This window comes from Condylura cristata, unplaced genomic scaffold (genome assembly GCF_000260355.1).
Source record: "Condylura cristata isolate star-nosed mole 26May11 unplaced genomic scaffold, ConCri1.0 scaffold00015, whole genome shotgun sequence".
In the NCBI taxonomy this organism is placed as follows: Eukaryota; Metazoa; Chordata; class Mammalia; order Eulipotyphla; family Talpidae; genus Condylura; species Condylura cristata.
The window spans coordinates 17117608-17127660 of NW_004567116.1; positions in this window are offsets into that span (position 1 = coordinate 17117608).

Genomic DNA, 10053 nt, shown 5'->3' on the forward strand with positions numbered 1-10053 from the left:
TATATAACACCTTAGATGATAAAAGAATGGTACTGTCAAAACAGATTTTTGCCACATAGCTCAATAAACATCATAAAGAAAACAAAAAATATAGAATCCCCTAGAATTATTTTAGGTCCTTTTGTTTCAATCCATTATGTTCTTTACTTATGCTGTGGCATTACTCATATGACTATTCTTTAGATTCAGTTTGTGGAAGTAGTCTTGTGAAAATGTGTATATGCTTTGATCTTGTTATTTACTGGATAACCCCTGTCCAATTCTTACTGTCTGTAAAACCACAAGTCTAATAATATTATCTGTATTATGATGTATTCCAGAGGTCCTATCAAAAATAACTCAGCAATACCTTTTGGGTGTGGCAAATAAATAGCAGATGAGGGGAAGTACAATGTGAAATATTAAATCAGTAAGTGCACTTCTAACATGGTTTAAAAAAAATACTCACCTATCACATATTAATTAAAAAGCATTTTCCTGTTTAGAAACAAAAATATTTTTAGATGACATTAGATCTATTGTTGGGTTTGATTATTAACTCATTTTTCCTTTGTGAAAAGAAGTATCACAAAAATATATGAAGCCACTTAAGACATTATACCGTCATCTGTCGGGAAGTTGCAATAAACATACAAATCACCGATCTTCATGATAAATAATAACAAGCATACCAAAATGTTTAGAATCATGAGGCATTACTGATGTGAATAGTGTCCTCTTAAATGAGGAGTAAATGTGGTACACAGGGTCCAAAAAAAAAAAAGAATTGCTCTGTCCCAACCCAAACTTCACCCAGATTTACTCTTATTTTCAAACTTCTGCAGGAGAAAGAATTCAGTGTAAAAATATTCTTGGGGTTCATTCAGATTTGGGCTGGGAAAGCAGGTGAAGGGGCTACAACCCACAAGCGACAGAGTGAATTTACAGAGTGGCCATTCATGCAGCAGGTCAGAGTTGGAGCTCAGGATATTGTCACTCACCCAGGAGAGAGGCTGGAACTGTGCTGATTCCCCTCAGGGCTAAAGCCACTGACTGTAGGGAGTGGGAGTGCAGGAACGGTTGCATCCAGGTAAACTAGCAAAGGGAGCAAGCTCTACTAAAATTAGTGGTGACCTATCAAGATCCATGAACTGAAGAACTTTAGAAGGAGTTGGAAGGAGGGACTTTAAGCATATTAGTTATAATCCTTTAGTGCAAACTCATAGACATGGCACTAGAAAAGTGACGTGACATCGGACACATCTTACTTAGAACCAAGGGTCATAAGTTCATTGTTCTCTAGTCCCAGAAGATGGCAGCTGGCAAGATGATGAGGAACTCCATGACACATCCCAAATCCTATAAATTATTCCTTGCAAACCAAGTAACAAAGCTTGGTTTTATCAACAACCAATAGAGGGTAGCCCCTCACACTTGCCATTTGTTGAAATTATGACAAGAGTTCTACTCCAAAGTAACTCCAGAAGTGTTAGGTGAGCACAGAGTTTGCTGTGCTGGGTGGGGTGAAGGGGGGAAGACTTGGGGAGGTTTCCAAAAAGAGGTGTTAGTGAATTAGATCTTGACAAAGAGGCAGAATGTTAGCACACAGAGATGGGGAGGAAAGGCTTTCCAGCTAGAGACAACAGTAGGCTCAGTACCCGTGAGGTGGGAGGAGAACCAGGAGCATCCAGTAGGCATCTGGGACAGAAGAGAACATTTAAGAATGTGGGCACAGTGCCTAGCGAGGAAGCAGTGTCTAGCAGGGGCTGCCTGAGCAGGTGACTTGTGAGGGCGGGTAAAGAAGCCAGATTGCAGGGGAGTATAATGGTTGAGGAGGGAGAGAAGAGGGTTTGGAGGAGGGAGTGAAGGAGTAATCCCACTTCTGTTGAAGTGGTAGAGGTATGTATGTAACATGCTATAGTATGTAGTTGTGTATACTACATATAATACATTTATAATAAATACATACATGTTTAAGTGCACAGAATACATAGCTGGACAAATACTAAATGCTGCTTCCCTCACTTCTAACAGCATAAATTAGTTTTTAGAGCTACTTTTGTTTGTCAGGTTGGGTTTCTTTGGAGAGAAGTAGGATTGTCATGGTGATTAAGAAAATTAATCTCTGTGAAACATTTACAATAGTCTTTGGCTCACAGCAGCTTTAAGTGAGCTTTGACTTTTTGTTATTTTTAGGAGTAGTAGTAGAGATGGGGTATACCCAGTAGATAGCAAGGAGGCACTGAGTTAGGAGGCAGGTGTGAGGCGTAGGAGATGGAAGCACCAAGATAGAGGAACGAAAGTGAAATGAAATTTGGATGAGATGGAGAAGGGCAAGAAGAAACAAGCAGAGTGAGACAGAGGCAAAGAGGAGCCTTTAGACCCTGAGAAGGGACATTGCTCTAGAGGACCTGTCTCTGGCCAAACTCACCCTGCCCATTGGGTAAGAAGTCGGGGGGACCCGGGAGTGTGCTCCCTCACCCTGTGACCCTGCCTGGGCTCTGGGACTCCCAGTCTGCAGGGTGCTCCGTCCTGGCCGCATCATCCTGAAGATAAAGGCTCTTTCCAATGAGCACACCCCAAAATTCAGAGGTGGCCAAGGGTAGCTATTGGCAAGAGAGTATAGATAGAACTTTAACATGGTGGATGAGGGGAGAATATGGCCGCTTTGGGGGGCCCCTCATGGTGCAGGATAACAGTGAACCACGTTTCCTTTTCTTTACATCCTAGCCACCATTTGTTGTTTCTCTTCTTTTTCTTTTTATTTATTTATGCATACAAGAACTGGGGTACAGGTCAGAGGTGTGGGGGTGAGAAGTTTTACCAGAGACAGAGTGGGGAACAGAACAAGCAGATCTACTGAAAAATACACTGCTGAGGGGGCAGCAGGCCACATAGGATAGGTCTGCTGGGCCATGTGGGTCACCTCCCTGGCTGGGGATCAAACTCATGCTGCAGTAGCGGAGGATAGCTTCCTAGTGCTGAGACTCAACCCCATGCACCACCAGGGAGGCCCTGTTGTTTCTCTTCTTTTTGATGTGACCAATCTCACAGATGTGAAATGGTATCTCATTCTGGTTTTTTCCTGATATTAAGTGATGATGAACTTGTTTATTAATGTGCCTGTTGGCCATGTTCTCTTTGGAAAAGTACCTATATAGCTCTTCTACCTATTTTAGTAGAAAATAGGTCTAGTGTTTTTGTTTTCTTTTCTTGGTATTGTTGAATAGTGTTCCTTATATATCTTGGATATTAGCTTTTTGTCAGATGTGTTTTCTGACAAATATGTTCTCCCATTCTGTAGTGTCTTTTTTTTTTTTAATGTTAGTTTCTTTCGCTGACAACATTCCCTTTTATCAAGAACTTTCTCTCCCTGGTGCAGCCATATTTAGAACACATATGTCTTGTTTTTAATACCATGTCTTACGTTATTAGACTAAACAATTAAAAAATAAGGGGAGGGCCCTCCCTGGTGGCACAGCGGGTTAAAGCACAGCACTGAGAAGCTAAAGCCACTTCCCCATGAGTTCGATTCCCGCCTGCCCCGGAGGTGACCACATGGCGCGGCAGACCTCTCCTGACCCGCCCGCTGCTCCCCTCAGCAGTGTACTTCATCGATCTGCCTGTTCTGCTCCCCACTCTGTCTCTGGTGAAGCCTCTCGCTGTCCCTGAGCCTCTGGCCTGTACCCCAGTTCTGTATGCACAAATAAATAATAAATCTTTAAAAAAAAAAAAAAAAAAGGAGGGGGGGAAGCCAGGGAACGCCTGTGGGGGGTGAGGTAGTGAAGGGTTGGGGCTGGGGTGGCAGTTGGGATGGAATGTGAACGTCCCGAGGGGCAGTTAGAAGGGAGGTGGGGTGTGGAAGCAGAGGCTAGAGGTGAAGCCAGGGCAAAATTTCAGAGGGAGGAAGAAAGGATAAATAAGTTTGCTGCACAGAAGTAGGGAAATTGGAAGGGCAGTATGATCTGAGAGAGAGTTTAATCTGCCTAATCTGTACCTGAGGGGCCAAGGGGACAGACTTCTGCATCTGACATCATGGGCTGGTAAGGAGACAGGGAAGAAAAGTAGCTGCAAGACCGAATGAAAGAAATTCACAGACAAACCGGCAAAAGCACGCTGCTGGATGCCAGAGGAAGGGGTTTGAAGTAAGTGTGGGACCCGCTGATCCCGGAGTGTAGGGAGAGCATCTGGCAAGCTCAGGGATGGGAGCAGGATGGGAACTGATACTGGGGAAATAAATACACAACACCTTGTGAGTCAGTCAAGCAGGGAAAGGAAGTATTAAGGGGAAGGATGTCCCAAAGGAACCTGCAGAGTTGTGTGGACTCCACCCCTATACCAGCTTTCTGGACTCCACCCCCTGCTCCAGTGACTGGAAACTACAACTCCAAGGGAGAGAACTGCGAGGACCCAAGGGTGGAGCTAAGCAGGCATTCTGGGACTTTGGGGGATAAATAGAGAGCGGTTTCCAACTGTCACTCTGGAGAGGTAACGGCTCTAGACCGGGGACTGGGGCTACCAATGTCAGTTTGTGACTAGAGCTCCCAGTTAGCCCAGCTGGTAAGGTATTCCAGTTATTTTGTATCCCTCTCTCTTTCCCTAGGTTGTTCCTTTTCCTTTCCCCTTTTTGTAAATAAACCCATTACCCTTTTGTGTGTGTCTGCAGAAAATCACATTTTAAGTGCATGGGTGAGACCCCACAGACAGGCAGCCCAAGTTCACTCTGGGCTACCCTGTAACAGAAGAATGGCTTTGCCACTGGCTCTGTCCTGTGGCTGTGTGCTACCCCCTCCTCTGTGCCTCAACCTGCTACCTGTTGAGTGGGCACTATTGAAGTACCTGTGGTGTTAAAATGAAATGCAGGGGGTACTACTGCTGCCTCGCCAGGATTCAGCTGATGCTGGCTGATGCCAGTGTGGGTGTGCTGGAGGGAAAGAAGTATCTGGAAGGCTGTCACTGCACCAAGGCCAGGTGCTGTCACATAAGCTTGGCGAGGAGAGGATTTAAGGAGAATGGGGTTGGGGTACTTGTGGGGAACACAGGTTGAGCGCAGGAATGCAGTCCTTCATTAAGAAACTGTGATCAGCTCACATTCACAGAGGAAGAAACTGAGGCTCAGAGTATGGAGATGGAACTTGAATCTACGCTCAGCCCTGTAGCTGATGTGCCCGGGTACCCCTGAGGAGCCTCCAGAAAAGGTCAGGGGTGAAGGTGAGGAGGGACTGCCTGCATGAGGGGTAGGAGCATGGCACTGAGCACTGAGTAGGGCTACAGCCTGGTGTCTGGGCGGGAGCTGGGAGGCGGCGGATGGAGGTGACGTCGTCACTCTTCCGAGAACTTTGGCCAGGTCGGAGGTAAGTGATGGGACACAAAAGTGTCATATAGGGGAGTTATTGGAGAGTAGGGGCTGTTTTCAAGTAGGGAGGAAACAAAGGAGGGGATAACTCATGGATCTTAGTTCTGGCCAAAAGAGAAGGCGTTTATTACTGGGTGGCACCGTTGCCCACTCTATGGGGCAACAAGCTGAAACCCGTCTTGAGACACAAGCACAGTAGCTGGAGGACACATCCAACTGGAAACCTCAGCATTTGAACAAGGACTTGGGGAGGTCCGGGGAGAGAAGGCAAGATGGCTCTCTGCTGGGAGCCAGGCCAGCCTGTCCTCTGTCCATCCACACCCTCTTCTGTCCAGGCTATGTGTGAATTCTCGGAACTGAAGGCTCAAGATTTAACAAAACAATGATCCAATCTTTACTGAAGTGGCTTAGTCTGTGTGTGTGTGGTGTGGGGAGCTGGTGAACAGCAAAATGCTGAGGGCTCCACCCCACTGTCTTACCCCCTCGCTCCCCGAAGTCAGAGCAAAAGTGAGGTCTGAGCTAAGAGCTGAAGAAGGTCAAAGGGTGGTCTCAGAGTCCAAGGATTGGGGAAAGGATACAACACAGAAACTGAGTGAGCTCACCGCTGCAGGGAGAACAGGCTGGGGGCAGGGGAAAGCTGCACTTGATGTTATTGAGACTAATGGGGTCATTGATGTCATTTGAGCAAGGAGAGCCATGCTGGGAGTGATTTTGAAAGCGGCCCCCATTTCCTCAGCAGGATATGAATTGAAGGTGCACGTGCTTGAGGCAGGAGACCCAGAGACAGCTGCATGGTTCCTGCAGGGGCAAGGTGACTCTGGCAGCGATCACGGAGCCAGTGGAATGGCAGACTCGAGACATGGCCCAGAGGAGTCTGGGAGTCTTGGCAATTGTGAGGAAGGTGGTGCCTTTGAGGGCCAGGGTTCTGCTGGGGCGGGGGTGGGAATTATTTATGAGAGAGGGAGAGATGTCCAGTTTTAAGACTGGGTTTTAAGACTGACACACATGGGGCTTCCTCTGGGTGGTCAGGTCCAACAAGGCGCCTGGAGCATGGAGTGGAGGTCTGAAGAGCCTGGGAAGGATGTCTGCGGGCTGTCTGCACAAAAACAAAGCCCAGATCTGGCTGGCGTGTGGGGAAGAGAGAGCCCTGCCTGGTATCCCCAGGAAAAGGGAAGACGCTCAGCCTGGGAGAGAAGAGTGAGCCACCAGCTGGAGGCATGGTTTGGCTTTTTAAGGAGGAAGAGCCTTGAGCTTATTTAGACACTGACTGGAAGGAGCCAGTGGAGAGCATAGGGGCCAAGATCCAGTGGAGAGAGGGGACCGTTAAGGACTGGATACCTCTGAGAAGTGGAGCGGAATGTCCGCTCTGCCTTTGGTGAGACAGCTGGGGAAGGGGTAACAGGCCTCTCCTCTGGGAGCTCTAAGCGAGCTGAGGAACTTGGAGAGGGCCCCAGCAGCTCGGAGGGTGGAGCTCAGCTTGCACACTGTCACTCTGGGGGGGGCAGAAGAGGGTCATTTTTGGCTATTTGTGTCCACAGGACTCTGCAGCTTAGGTGAAAGGAAGCACACTGCTGGGAATCTGAGACTTGGGGGCCACATACAAAGGAAGAGCCATCACAGCCTCCCTGCACGTCAAAAATAGTAAGACAGACAGGTGAGGCTGGGGAAAGCTGCGGCAATCATGGAAGACGTCTGCACACGGGGCAGAGGGGTTTGGGCAGCCCTGCCAGGGGGGTGGGGAGGGGGTTGCAAGGACTCTCCTTGAACAGTCTTAAGGCGAGGGTTGACCTTTTGGCCAGAAGAGCAGACACACAGGCAGAGGGCCCACCAGTCGGTGGCCAAGCTCAGTGAAAGAGGATTTGTTCCTGAGGACCGCTGAGGTGTCTTGCCACCGACCCCCACCTCCGAACACACACAGCACTCCTGGGAGGGGGCTCCTGTGGCTTTGCAGGAGGAGAGGAACTGGCGGACAAGGAGTGGCCCTAGTCGTCCGGCTCTGCTCATGTCCCAGCGTGAACCACCTCAACACAGCACTCACGCCCCTCGGCCGTCCCCACCACGCCAGGGCTCCTGGTGGGCGGGAAGCACTTGCCCACCCAGGACATCATTTCACGCCCATGACCTGGTGGAGGGGCACTCTGATGCCTATCTCACATGTGGTAAGAGCTGATGAGCGGCACTAAGAGATTGCTCCTGAAGATCACACAGCTCATGTGGGTGGACCCGAGACTCCCGGCACCCCCATCTTTATTCCTAACCTGCTAACATCCTCTTACAGCTCCCTTCCCTGGGCTTATCCAACAAGCAACCTGGGAGGATCAGCCCTGCCCACTCCACCCAGAGCCATCACTGGAGAGCCTGGAGGAAACTTCCCCACCTGTTGACTGAATTCATGACCTTTAACTCAAGGTCACACATCCCAGATGACTGTTTGACACTGTCTGGTCTGACCTCACCCCTCCTCGAAGCATCCCAGGCCCCAACTGCTGCCGCCTGAGGTTTATGGTGGGAAAGATGCTCTCTGACATAAGGAGATCAGCGCGGAGCTGCAGACTGTGGTTCCCACCCGCAGTAAATGGAGGGCTGCCCCAGATGCCAGCCCTGCCCACGCCCTGCCCCACCCTCCTCCCCCGGGGCCAGCTCAGCAGGTGTCTCTCCTCTTCGCGTACCCACCCATGTCATCTGTTCTTTGGGAGCACAGGCATTTGATCAGAGGTTCTTAGATGCCTTATTTTTCTCTGGATGTGCAGGGTTATGACAACCGTCTGCCACAAGGAAAAGAGTGGGGCCCTGGGACCAGGGCTGTGACTCACCTGGGGGGGCGAAATGACTGGGAAGGGACACACGGGAGACTCGTGGCCACTTGAGCTTCCGGCCTGCAAAGCTGCCCTCTGTCCCGCCCTGGCTGCATGTGCCAGCTCCGCCTCAAGCAACCTGGTATCCAAGAGAAAGGCAATGTCATTCGAGCTGAGCAAGAAAACCCCTCTGAGCCTTGGTGCCCAGGGAGCCATCTGGCCAGAGTTCACAAGCCTCTTTGTAAGCCAAAATTTGTTTAAGGGGCTTTACAAATATATTAGAAAGCAACGACTTGAGAGCATTTGGCTTCCAATTGTAGTCTAACTCCCCAACTATCAGGCAGACTCCTCCTCAGGCTACAAGCCAGGAGACTGCCTCCTGCCACCCGCCCCTAGAGTGGCAAGGGTTGTTTAAAACCACAAATCTCAGAGTTGACTCTGGCAGTTGAGTGTCCATTGGGACACTCATGCATATAGATGACATGCCTTTTACCCCATAAGAGTCTCTTGAGGTTAAGACTTTGAGGAATCAAAGTTGAAGAAGCGACAGAGGTCCATAAAGGCCTGTCCCTGGAGGAAGTGGTTATCCTTCAGTGGAGTTGGCCTCCTTCTGACAGACTAGGCTGGGCACTTTGCAGGAAGTGGGCTGGTTGGGTTCCCTGGCTACCTATATTCTGGGCAGCCCAGGAAGACCCAAGTGCGCAGACAGGCCTGCAGGAAGAGTCTAGAACAGGAGCTGGGGGTGGGTAAAGGGTAAAGAAGCAGAGTTGTGCAAGGATGCCTTGCACCTGTTTCTGAGAGCCACAAGACAGAGCCCATGTCAAAGAGGCCACCTCTGCAGAGTCGCAGCTGTAGGTGCTGGGAAGAAAGGGCCAGAGGGTGAGCAGGGGGAGCGCTACATCCCATGCCTGGACTTCACTCTGTGAAATCCCAGGTCCCAGACACTCGACCTTCTGTCATGTCCCTCTGCCTGCTGGGCCAACTCCATCCTTTGTCCCCCTCCCAGGGCCCTGCCCTTCCCTCACGGCGTTCACTGCCTTCATGCAAGTCTCCTGAGTTCCTCCAGTGCCCTCTTGCCTGCCCACCCAGGGTGCCAGCTGCTTTTCGAGAGCCTGCTGCTTCCCTAGTCCCCAGAGCTCTGATTGTTGCCGGGGTCTGGGAAATGACGGCTTCTCCGGATACCTTGAGGACTGGCTGGCCACGGAGACTGGTATCCTCCCCGCAGACCCCCCAGCCCGCCCTGCAGACCCCTCAGCCCATGGTGCCTGGAGTTTCCACAATGATGGTACTAAGGCTAAGATTCCAAGCTGTAGCAGCTGCCTCTACAAGCTGTTCAAGTGAGACAGCGATGAGGAAGAGGACTCCAGAGGGCAGTGGGGCGACGATTTCCAAGGCAAATCCAGGCAGGATTTGCTGGTGGGAAGGGATGTTGTGCTACCTGAGGTCCATTTTCTCCCACACCCCCTCCAAGAATGTCCACACCTTTTTGTGTCTCGTGTCCAATAGCCCAACCTTCCCGCCCTCTCTGCGGCTCCATGGCTTCTTGTTTAACAGAGAAAGCAGACAAGCTACCCCCAATTTTACCAATAGCCAGCTATACCACTTACACGCTGGGCCCTGCCCGGCTTCCCCCTCAAGGACATCCCTCCTGCAGCTGACCTCTCTCCGCCAGCATGCACCTGTGGGATCACTCTAGCGCCAATGAAATCATACTGGGAGAACGACATTTAAAATTCATCCCGACGGAGGTACGACTGGAGTGTAAAAGGCGCCCAGTTAAGTGTAGAGTTTGATGAGTTTTGACAGATGTATACGCCTGTGTCCCCGCTACCACCTGTCAAGTTACAGAGCCTTCCCAGCACCCTGCAAGGAGCCCGGTGCTGAGAAGTGCTCACCCAGCGCGGTTTGTTCATTCACCTGCCT